Raw genomic sequence first — 12,500 nt, 5'->3', positions numbered from 1 at the left:
AACTGATTACATAAGTAACATGCAGGACGCACTATATATTATTGTGGTATTTAATGGTGGTGCTGTTATCAATGTTGAACACTACAAATTTGTGTTCATGAAAACTATTTTACTTGCAGCACTTCAAAGGCTACCACAATGGATGATCCATTAAAAACCTGTCCAATATGCAACGAACCATGTGACGTCGAGTTTAATACCCTGGGAAAGAAAGGATGTGCAAGTATGTTCTCTCTCTTGATTTGTTTCAATTCTTATGATAAATTTGAGTTTCTTAGTGTTCTGTATACTATAACGTTTGTTTGTTTGTTTGTTTGTTTTATGTCCTTTTTTTATTTTGTTTGTTTTTGTTCTTTTGTTGTTTTTTCCCTTTGGTGTTCTTTTACATGTTGTGCTGTATTTGTAGTTTGTTGTATTACTGGGTGTCATCCAGTGAGACTTATCAAAGCAAGTGTGTGGGGTCATAGCCGGTTAACAAATTGCGTGCTTCTGTTGAAATGTCTATAAAAAAGAGTTTGTAGTGAGCAATGTTATTTGTTTGTTGATACAGGAATCAAGGATTCGAGCCAGAGAAGACAGAACAAAACCGTTCAGCCTACAGTTGGTCAAAGGGTGCATATCGAGTGTCGAAGGGATTACACCAACGACAATAATATCGAGAAAGACTTAAGACAGCAAAACAGAGATACCGATAAGACTGAGCTTGGAGAGCGAAGCACACGATCTAAGCAACACAGATTTGACTTTGCAAGTTGCTGCTTTTTCTGTGGGACTCGGGTAAATCTTTCCAAAACACGTGGACCTGATGAGGCATACAGAGTCAGAACATTATCTTTACAAACTGAAATTTTGAAAAAATGTGACGAAAGAAATGATGAGTGGGCAGATATCGTCAAGGGAAAGCTTGAATTTGCAAGAGACCTGCATGCAGCAGATGCTGTGTACCATATAACTTGTAACTGTAACTTCAGAGCGTTTGGTCTGTCAATTCCCAAACGTTATAATGACAAGCCAGGTGCATACGCACTGACAAACGCTCCAAGCCGAAGTGTGGGTAGACCACCGGACACTGAAAAACTTGAAGTTTTTGAGAAAACAGCAGAATATCTCATTAACCACGATGACGAACAGATCCCCATCGGAGAGCTTGTGCAGAAAATGCAAGAGTTCAGTGGAGGGGTTGGTTACACCACCAAATGGATGAAGGAAAAGCTCTTGGAGAGATTTGATGAAAAAATCATCATAGCGAACATTCTGGGCAAGTCTAATGTTGTAACATTCCGCACAACAGCTAAATCCATTCTTCATGATTTCTACAATTCTCCGAAGACTAATGACGACGAAAGTGAAAAACTGAAGCTGGTGAAAGCTGCTGCAGCACTGATAAAGAATGAAATAAAAGCTGCTTCTGCAACGACAAACAAGGAATATCCAACATCAGAGGATATTTCTTCAGGGGCGTACAACCTGGACTTTGTTCCCCAGTCCCTTCAGCTTTTCCTGCGTTTGATTTTCAGCGAAAAAGATGCTGACAATAAAATTGCATCTGTGGGACAAGCAATTGTTCAGGCAGCTCGACCTAGGGTTGTCATCGCCCCACTTCAAATTGGACTTGGAGTCCAAATGCACCACCATTTTGGCTCCCGATATCTGATCGATGTGTTGAATGCGATGGGCTTCTCGTCTTCCTACACAGAGGTGCAGAGATTTGAGGCAAATGCAGCTGTGTCCCAAAGTACAGATATTCCAGGATGTGCCAAGAATGTGATTCTACAATACGTGGCTGACAATGTGGATCACAATTCCTGTACCTTGGATGGATACAATTCTTTCCATGGTATGGGAATGATTGCTACCACAACTCCTGGAACACGACGAACAACGCCTATTCCTAGGTTGGATGTCACCTCCAAAGATTCAAAAGAAAAGGGAACAATTGACATCGTGTATTTCCAGTCAAAGGCAGTTCACTTTGGGAACACTACATACAGGGAACTAGAAAACCTGCGAGCTGTTGACCCATCTATACACCTTGATGTCTTGTGGAAGGTGGTGTGGCCGCTGAAGCCTGCAAGACCTTCATGGTCTGGAACGATGCAGGCTGTCCACAACGACCGTCACCCTGGTAAGTCGAGCGTTTTCTTCTTGCCAATGATCGACATGAACCCTGGTGATCTGACTTGCATTCACACTACACTGCTGTTCACGGCGAAGGAAGCAAAGAGACATGGCTCGACTCCAGTGCTCACTTTCGACCAGCCCCTATTTTGGAAAGCCCATGAGATCGTCGCCAACAAACCTGATGATGCTGACTTGGCCTCCATTGTTCTAAGGCTTGAAGGTTTTCACATGGAAATGAGCTTTTTGGGCTGCATTGGACGTTTGATGGAGGGCAGCGGTCTGCAGGAGGTGCTAGAACTGACATATGCACCAACAGCTGTCAACTACATGCTTCAAGGCAAGGCAGTGTCCCGAGCAGTTAGAGGCCACTTTCTGGTTGACTCGGCTCTGAACGCACTCCTGACCTCACAAACGTTCAAAATCTCTCTGCCACTCCCAGACCTGGATGTGACACTAAGTGACGTCTCCATTGAGGAAATTGATAGCACAGATGTACCAGAAGATGTGCAAATTGCTGGGACAGTGGATGATATCGCGCCATCAGCAAATGAAGATGCTCCTGTCTCATGTGAGGAGCCTGATGGGGACCTTGCCCGTGCAGCCAACATGTGGGACTTGTTGATGAGTGGAGCTATCCCGCTAGGAGAAGTTTGCGTTGATGAGACAATCGCATCGATTCAGCTAAAACTAGTACGCCAAAAGCAAACCCTCAAGTGCCACCCCACAGCTGCACTGTGGATTCAGTACATGGACATGGTTGACATTCTGCGCAAGTTCCTCAAAGCTGAACGCACAGGAAACTGGGACCTGCATCTGTCCACTGTCCATGAAATGATGCCTTTCATGGCAGCAGCAGGGCACAACATCTACACCAAATCCCTCCACCTGTATCTCCAGGACATGCTGCAGCTGAAAGAAACTCACAAGGATGTCTACCAGAGCTTCCAAGCCGGTCACCATGTACGCAGGACGGATCGATGTTGGACAGGCCTTTCTACAGACAGATGATTAAGAGAACAACTAGCATTGCTCTTTGGAGAATGTACAAATATGTATTGGAGACTTTCTTTATTTCTATGACAGTGACCGGTGTGAGATGTTTTTCAAATGTACAAATGTGTATTGGAGCCTTTCTTTATTTCTATGACAGTGACTGATGTTGTGAGATGTTTTTCAAGGGACATAATTATTATCATTCCTGTTGTTTCCTGATTTTTTTCTGATTACAGAATGTGTTCACAGATATTTGTATTCAGTGAATGCATTCATTGAGTGTTTTATGACTGCTTTGATGCTCAATTCTGCAGTCTGCAGTCGACCAATGCATGACTAACGCTGTGAATACATTATTGGTCAATAATGTTTATGAATGTTGTGCAATGTTTGTGTAATGATGTTGGAGTTATGTGCTTTGAATTTAAAATGTTGTCGATTATTTGATTATGTGATGCTTTATCTAATCAATTGCCTTGTTTACGTTTGTTGTTTCATTGCTTGTGTTTGAATGGTTTGCTTTTGTATACCCTGCTCCCTTGTCACGCGGTAGACTATCCAGCGACTTCCTGACATCATTCATCTTACTTTTCTTAGTTTACACTGCAAACTTTGTGGCCTTTTTACATGTTGCTTGAGTGCGCTTACATTCTCCTGTACAAGAATACTTATGTTTTTGTGGAACAAAACCTTCACAAAGATGATGTTTGGTTTAAAATGAGTACAGTATTCTACTTTTAGTTGAAAACAATAAATATGACCTTGTGTACCAATTACTTTGGAATTTCCCCTCTGTGTGTGTGTGTGTGTGTGTGTGTGTGTGTGTGTGTGTGTGTGTGTGTGTGTGTGTGTGTGTGTGTGTGTGTGTGTGTGTGTGTGTGTGTTTAGTGCGTGTATAAAAAAAATATTCGTTATGCTGCTGAAAATGATTACACAGCCTTCACTTCACGCATAAACAACAAATTTGACCTTATGACCCAATGACCTTGACCTTTTGATTTTTAATATCTTAGACATTTTTTTATATTGTAATCATAAACTGTGACTTGCATGTTATATTTGATGTTCGTGGTGTCAAAACAGTTCAGACAATGTAAAAAACGTAGAATCGCTTTGTGACAAAATACACACTGACAAACACACTTGATAACTTTTTTAAAAATAATTATATTTTTCTCGATTTTTGACCAGACATACTACAAACATAGCAGAACATGAATCTGAAAACAGAAATTCTTTAGCAATAAATCCTTGGTTATGGTGCCATTTTCCGTAGACTGACTAGGCAATAGCGTGAGGAGAATAAGTCGTTTGGATGTGAATGCTCTGGCTGTCTGTGTTTTTAGTTGCGTGTGACACGTTTGTTTCTGTTTTAAGTTTGGTTCGAGTTGCGGGGACTGGGACTTGCCGTCTGCACAGTGTCTTGGTGTGAAATGTTTGTCTTGCAGCTTGCAAGTTTCCGCTTTTATTTATGTGTGTGTGTGTGTGTGTGTGTGTGTGTGTGTGTGTGTGTGTGTTTGCATAGACTTCATTGTCAGGTGATACGAAGTCAAAAGTCAAAGGAGGACCTAAATACTGGCAGCTAGTTCTCTAAGATGGGATCTGTCTGTCTGTCTGTCTGTCTCTCAATCTCTCTCTCTCTCTCTCTCTCTCTCTCTCTCTCTCTCTCTCTCTCTCTCAATCTCTCTCTCTCTCTCTCTCTCTCTCTCTCTCTCTCTCTCTCTCTCTCTCTCTCTCTCTCTCTCTCTCTCTCTCTCTCTCAGTACTCTGTCTCTGCAGGTGTTTGTGCGTGTGTGCCTGTCTGTCTATGCTTGACCGTTTTTGACCTTGCAGACCTTGCAGAAAGACAGCACGCCCGTGAAACAATGAGAAGGACGGGCTATCCACCACTAACACTGATAAAGTCCTACTCACGTAAACAGGAGTGTTATAGTCTTCTCAGTTTTCCAAGTGCTATTGTGACTCTTGATGACTCGACGAATTCACCTCGTGCACGGCCTTTATCGGATTAACCCCTTTGTGGCTTTGTAGTTCAGCGGCGTATTTAGAGCATAAAGCCATATGACTGTTCCATGATATCCGTCTGCGTAGTATTGCGCTTAGCACATTGTCGGGGTGATTTCAACATAATTATGGTCCAGGTGTGCAGTATCATGTGCACTTTTTGCTTTATAAAACGACTGTCGGAATCTACGTTTGTCCATCTCTATCTACATGTCTCGTCTGTCTGTCTCTCTATATATAATTATACTCTGTGTGTGTGTGTGTGTGTGTGTGTGTGTGTCTGTGTGTGTGTGTGTGTGTGTCTCTCTCTCTCTCTCTCTCTCTCTCTCTTACACACACACACACACACACACACACACACTGTGTGGGTGTATGTGCATGGTGTGTCAGTTTGTCAGTGTGTGCCAGAGAGAGAGAGAGAGAGAGAGAGAGAGAGAGTGGCTACTCACTCTCCCTGATACAAATCTTTCTCACTTTCAGTTGTCCTTCAGTATTTTTATGTTGTCTCTTTTTATATTTAGTCAAGTTTTGACTAAATATTTTAACATCGAGGGGGAATCGAAACGAGGGTCGTGGTGTATGTGCGTGCGTGCGTGTGTGCGTGCGTGTGTGTGTGTGTGTGTGTAGAGCGATTCAGACTAAACTACTGGACCGATCTTTATGAAATTTGACATGAGAGTTCCTGGGTATGAAATCCCCGAACGTTTTTTTCATTTTTTTGATAAATGTCTTTGATGACGTCATATCCGGCTTTTCGTGAAAGTTGAGGCGGCACTGTCACGCCCTCATTTTTCAACCAAATTGGTTCAAATTTTGGTCAAGTAATCTTCGACGAAGCCCGGGGTTCGGTATTGCATTTCAGCTTGGTGGCTTAAAAATTAATTAATGACTTTGGTCATTAAAAATCGGAAAATTGTAAAAAAAAAATAAAAATTTATAAAACGATCCAAATTTACGTTTATCTTATTCTCCATCATTTGCTGATTCCAAAAACATATAAATATGTTATATTCGGATTAAAAACAAGCTCTGAAAATTAAATATATAAAAATTATTATCAAATTTTTTTTCGAAATCAATTTAAAAACACTTTCATCTTATTCCTTGTCGGTTCCTGATTCCAAAAATATATAGATATGATATGTTTGGATTAAAAACACGCTCAGAAAGTTAAAACGAAGAGAGGTACAGAAAAGCGTGCTATCCTTCTTAGCGCAACGAATACCCCGCTCTTCTTGTCAATTCCACGGGCACTGCCTTTGCCACGGGCGGTGGAGTGACGATGCTACGAGTATACGGTCTTGCTGCGTTGCGTTGCGTTCAGTTTCATTCTGTGAGTTCGACAGCTACTTGACTAAATATTGTATTTTCGCCTTACGCGACTTGTTTTTTCTCGTATGCCTCCTCCTTTCTCTCCTCTTTGGATTTGTTTGTGTGGGTTTTTTTTTTTTTTTCTCCTCCTCGTCTCAGTTCTAATCTGTACGTGCACAGGTTGAAAGGCCACATAGGTGGTAATTTTGTCGGCGTTACCGAGACGCTGAGCAGCTAATGTGGCACAGTAATGTGATGAACTAATGACGGGTTTCCTGCCCCCTTTCTGGGCTTTGGTCACTGGTGGATGACCGCAGTTTGACTCACTACATGTATGTCCAGTTGAGAGGAGAGAAAGGGAGAACCTTTTTTCTCAGGTATTATGTTCAAGGGTTAGGGAGAGGGAGAGAGCTTTTTCGTTGTTGTTGTGTAGAGTGGTTTTGTGTATGTTCAGAAAAGAAAAAGGGAGCTATTGGGTATGAGGGAGAGAGAGCTTTTGTGTTGTATAGTAAGGTTTGAGTATCTCTTAGATAGAGATAGAGAGGGGGTGAGTGAAAGAATGGTGTTTTACGCCATCATAGCTGACCTAATAAGGGCATGTGATACCGCAAAGGCAACCACAGAGTGGGGTTCAAGGTAGAGGGGGGGGGGGGGGGGGTAACTGTACCGCTGTGTGCGGAGGATTTGTTTTCTTTTTTAATGTGTCCACTGTTTCTGTCCCCCAACCCGGTGTGACGATTTCATCTTTCGCCCGTGTTCATATTTCCCCCTCGATGTATACTCAAGACTGAAATGTTGTTTCCTCGTAAAATTAAGAAGTGAAATTATTTATGGACGAAAAGCATGTCTGTTTCTTGCATGTGAAGGAAATTGGTGGTGACATTTAATAGATTTCACCCCCAAAATTGATTTCTTCGAAAACGTGTACCGAGTGGTTACGTCCCTTGAATAAGAAGGGAAACATTTTAGGATGAATCAAATTTCTAAATTAAATACAAACAAATTGGTTTGACAAATTTGGCCCCATGAATGTAAGGTACACACAGTCGCTCATCAGTACTATCGAATTTTTGTTTTGTTTTGTTCAGTGTGGAGTTTATACTTTATCAACGAGGCCGAGAATCGAAATATGACCACGGCGAAAGATGAAATCGTCATACCAGCGGTATGCCTGTAATTAGCCGCCGCTTACAATAGCCAAAGACCCTCTCAGAAAAAGAAGAAGAAATACAAATTAACTATAAAGGTAATTACTTATGCTGATTGGAACTTTAAAAAAAAAAAACACACGTTCGAATACCTTACGTTGCTGTTTGTTGTTGTGCTTTTTGTATTCTTGATTGTGGAACGTTATCAGTTTACCCGAGTCGCATTTCTAGGAATATCAGGTTTTAAAAGAGGGGTGGCAGTGGTGGGGATTGTGGGAGGGGAGGGGGTTTGGGGTCGTCTTATAATGGAGGTAAATTTACACACGTGATGAATAGAAATCTCAGGGTCTTGAATGGGGAGGAAGTCCTAAATTGAAAGCGGGTTCCACGGTAGTGTTGTGTGTTATTATATTCGCCGCACGTCCTTGCAATAATAATAATGTATGTAGCTCCTCTTTTTCCTCTTTTTGTGTGTGTTGTGTTACGCCTGTAAAGTATGTTCTTGTCATCGTTGCGACACTGTAGTTCCTCATATTCACAGGTTGACGAGGAGCCTCTTGACAGTTCTTTGCGTGACCAGACATTCAAAGAAGCCAGAGGGACAGTCTCATTTATATGAGCGGTTGGTTCGGGGGTCTAACATTCACATTGAAATTCTTTGAAAAGAATTTGAAATGTTATGAAAGGACACAGTCAATTCAACAGCATTGCGACCCATCCGTCGTCTAAAGCTGAATAACATTCTTACCTGAGTTCTAACGAAACACAGATACACAGGAGCTTGAATCAAGGTGCCCACAGTGGAAGGTTTGGGAGAGCAATACTTTTGATCGACTGGCCCCGGCCTGGCACTTTGACTGATACAAGCTCCTGTGCACAGAGCAGGCAAGGAACATCTTCAGAAAAATAAAATGTAAAGCTTCACCTTGAAACGTCTCTCAGACAAACGCCTGTGGTGGTTACGTTGCGCGAGAGAATAAGTGGGCTGTAAATCATTGGTCCCCTCTGAGGACAATTTTAATCTAGTTTGTCAGTCGCCGCACTCGGCCAACCATAAAACAAACAAAATAGACCACCGAGGAGACTGCAGGACAAAGTGGACTATAATTTAGCTGGGGAGAAAGGTGCACAGTGAAAGCTTCACCTCGTTCCCTTGAAGAGTGGCTGACCCACAGACGGTCAGGGGATTGGATTTTTCGTCAATGTTTGTAACCCGGTCGCAGCCGTTTCAGATATGTCTGTGGTTTTAGCTGAGTTGCTGTATCCTTCTGTGTGTGTGTCGTAACATTCCTCACAAATACTGAATACGGTCGGTAGGTAGGACGAAACGTTTGCTCCTTTCGGCTTTCGCAGCGTTTTTTTTAGTGACCTTAGTGGGGTTAGTGTGGAGTTTAGAGTGTCATAAGAAATTTTGGAACTAATATCATATAAGCCACCCCCTGAATATGTCATTGTCTTATAGTTTAACTGGGTGGACTGGGTGGCCGAGTGGTAACGCACTTGCGCTCGGAAGCGAGAGGTTGCGAGTTCGACCCTGGGTCAGGGCATTAGCAATTTTCTCCCCCCTTTCCTAACCTAGGTGGTGGGTTCAATGCTAGTCTTTCGGATGAGACGAAAAACCGAGGTCCCTTCGTGTACACTACATTGGGTGTGCACGTTAAAGATCCCACGATTGACAAAAGGGTCTTTCCTGGCAAAATTGTATAGGCATAGATAAAAATGTCCACCAAATACCCGTGTGACTTGGAATAATAGGCCGTGAAAAGTAGGATATGCGCCGAAATGGCTGCGATCTGCTGGCCGATGTGAATGCGTGATGTATTGTGTAAAAAAAATTCCATCTCACACGGCATAAATAAATCCCTGCGCCTTGAATATGTGCGCGATATAAATTGCATAAAATAAAAAAAAATAAAAAAATAAAAAAATCCCTGCGCTTAGAACTGTACCCACGGAATACGCGCGATATAAGCCTCATATTGATTGATTGATTGAGTTTAAGCGAAACCATTCTGGACCTATAATATTACCAAACCGAACTCACATTGGTATATATGCAGCACACCCAGAATTGCACATTTTTAGTTTGGGATTTAAAGATGTTTACCAGTATTTCTGGACTGAATGGGCTGAGTTTTATCAAGACAATTATCCTCCCGAGAACCATACAATATAATATTCGTGCAGTGGGAACAACTTGATTCATATGGTAGTAAGTCATCTCGTTTCTGTCACATCAGACAGTCCACTTTCCTCTGTGTCAGCGTCAAAGTGATGTATGGTGATGGATGGTCGCCATGAAGATGATGACCACCTAAATCACGCGTTTCAAGACAATTGTGTTTGTGTGGGATACACGTTACGCGTGTCGAGGTTTTCATATGGAGAGATAGCAACCTTGCTATTTGTTTGCTGTGCGCACAGCGTGGTTAATCTAGTGTTTTGGGGTTGTGTGTGTGTGTGTGTGTGTGTGTGTGTGTGTGTGTGTGTGTTGTGTGTGTGTGTTTTTGTGTGTGTTTGTGTGTGTGTGTGCGACTAGAAACGATTGTCGAGAAAACAAATCGCGTTAAATCGCATTAATATGCCTTTGCAACTTCACAAATGTCAAAAAACTTCAGTGCGGTAGCTGACTGTGTTGCTATTTAAGTGGAGACAAAATGGCACATAATTAATACTTGAAAACTGTGGCTGCATGCTTTCAGGAGACAATATACTTTTCAGACCAGTATAGCTTTGGAAATGGGAAAGGGGGCGGCGGAGGCGACCACGGTGCAAGGGAAGCTCTATGGCAGTCGCACGGCAACATTTGCGCGGAGAACCGGCGTTTCCATCTGAGTGATCGACAAGAAGAAGAAGAAGAAGGAAAGGGGGCGGGAAGGAGGGGTGGCGCAGCGTGTTAAAGCATAAGGACTGAGAGCATAATGAGGGATCAAATGACGACAAAGAATGTACCCATTTCCGTAATTACTGCAGATGTGGGACGCGCCTGGCGCACATGGATGTACATTATATCTGCGTTGCACACATTTGTGTGGGACAGTATGGGGAGTCCGTAAGAGTCATGCAGCGAAGGAGGATACGTCACGATGCAGCCGGGGTTCCTCCTACCCCACCTGGTTTCTCTTTACCTGAAAAAATATCATCCATGCCCAGTCTCAACAGCAGTGCCTACCCCTTCCTTTTCCATACTCACCCGCATTCATGCATTCTAGACACGCATGCACGTGCACACGCACCGCTTCAACTGACTGGACGTTGAAGAGGTCAGTTATGACTGAAACATGTGCAGTGGCGGTCTTTCTTGCTGGCACTAATTCCACAATGAAGGGGTACGGGGTACAGATGGAGAGGTTTTTTTTTATGCGAAAGAAGGTCCGTTGCGTGTGTTGTGTGTGTGTGTGTGTGATAGACTGCACGTTTATCATATGGTATTGAGTCGTATCTAATTATAATGTGAATTAGAGATTGTTTACGTTTACCCATAGGTATTATGAACTTATTCTAATTATATAGCTATTCTGATGGACACGTGGGGGAATTCGGGGGCTGTGATTGGATGGTCTCACACATCTCTTTTCCGATCATCAAAGCATAATGCTACGGAAGTCGGCCATTTTTGCCAATATCCAAAAGCATATTGGCAATAACAAAGACGCATGGTTCCGGTTTACCCATCTGTACCACACGATGTTTCAATCGACAACAGCATACACTGACAACTTGAAATTCTTCTCGGAAATGTTTTTCAGCTTTACAAATGTCGATAGCATACCCTTTTCTGCTAACTTCCCGATGAAACAGGACTAAACCAACTATTTTCTGTCCCTAAACACCACAAAATGCCCAAAGTCGAAAGATGTAGTTCAAACAGGGGGGTAAAACGGAACAGCCGTTTTTGTGTGCCTGTGTGAGCTCAGTTGCCGACTGAGACAAACTTTCGCATTCGGTTTTTCTTACCTCGTAACTTCACACTGAATACCCCACTTCCCCTCTGAAGTATTGATGATCGACCCATGGCACTAACATTCATGTAGTCGTTTATAACTGAGGTTGAATATTTCGCTTCATGACGAGACAAGTATAAATGCCATTCATCCAAATGAAAACTTCGCTGCCGTCTGCTCGCGTTGTACGGATTAGCTGTTCTCTTCTCCTCCCCTTGTTGCATCCTAGTTCTTCAGTTGTTTTCTAGTTTTCCGTTGATGTTGTGTTTTGGTCTTCTTCATAAGTAGTCTGGTTCAAAATTTAAAAAACTCAAACTTCTTTTTGTTGCATACGAATAAATTTATGAAAAGCTGTTTAACAGCTGTGTTGTCAAATCGAGTTTTTTTTCAAAGTCAGTGCAGTGTGGCGCCTGCGCAAAACCAATGCGCATAAGAAACGGCGTCTGCTATCAAAACCTGAGATCAACGCATCGACGCAAAAACTGTCATTTTGTAAGTTTGGAACAACAAATCAAAGTCAGAACAGCTATATAATCGCTATTGTGTTTTCAGCGTAGCAATAGGGTCCAATATTTAGACTCGAACAAGTATAATGCGACTCGTCTTCGACTCGTCGGCATTATATTTGTCTCGTCTAAATATCGGACCCTATTGCTACGCTGAAAACACAATAGCTGTTAATAATGGTTTACCTTAATGGTTTGCATAAGAAATCACACGGCCTGCGTAGAAGCTGCGTATTGGTGCACTTTCTTTGGTTTTGGTCACGTCGACATTGTGTGTGCGTCTGTGTCTGCCACGGTGTGTATGTGTGTGTGCGTGTGTGTGTATGTTTTTTTTCTGAAAAGGGCTGACTGACATTGTGTGATAGATGGGAGAAAGTGAATGAAAGTGATTTACTACGCATCCGCTTTCTTTTGTCTGTTCGGGAAGTCTTCCTGCTTTTTCAGTTGTCTGTGTTGCTTTGTTTTGTTTTGCC

At 42.4% G+C, this 12,500-nt stretch overlaps 2 protein-coding genes across 2 annotated transcripts in view; both read left to right on the top strand.

The window, feature by feature from the left end:
* LOC138959507 (ankyrin repeat domain-containing protein 54-like) overlaps window positions 1-9,506 on the top strand; it is a 96,039-nt gene extending 86,533 nt beyond the window's left edge. Inside the window, exon 9 of the mRNA XM_070331027.1 lies at window positions 9,202-9,506. The gene's annotated coding sequence lies outside the window, so the exon portion shown is untranslated. The remainder of the gene's footprint in view (window positions 1-9,201) is intronic.
* Window positions 1-12,500, top strand: part of LOC138959494 (rootletin-like) — a gene marked incomplete in the record, with an annotated part of 66,167 nt that overhangs the window by 21,644 nt on the left and 32,023 nt on the right.

This window comes from Littorina saxatilis, linkage group LG2 (genome assembly GCF_037325665.1).
Source record: "Littorina saxatilis isolate snail1 linkage group LG2, US_GU_Lsax_2.0, whole genome shotgun sequence".
Classification (NCBI taxonomy): Eukaryota; Metazoa; Mollusca; class Gastropoda; order Littorinimorpha; family Littorinidae; genus Littorina; species Littorina saxatilis.
This window is presented reverse-complemented; position numbering and strand designations above follow the sequence as displayed.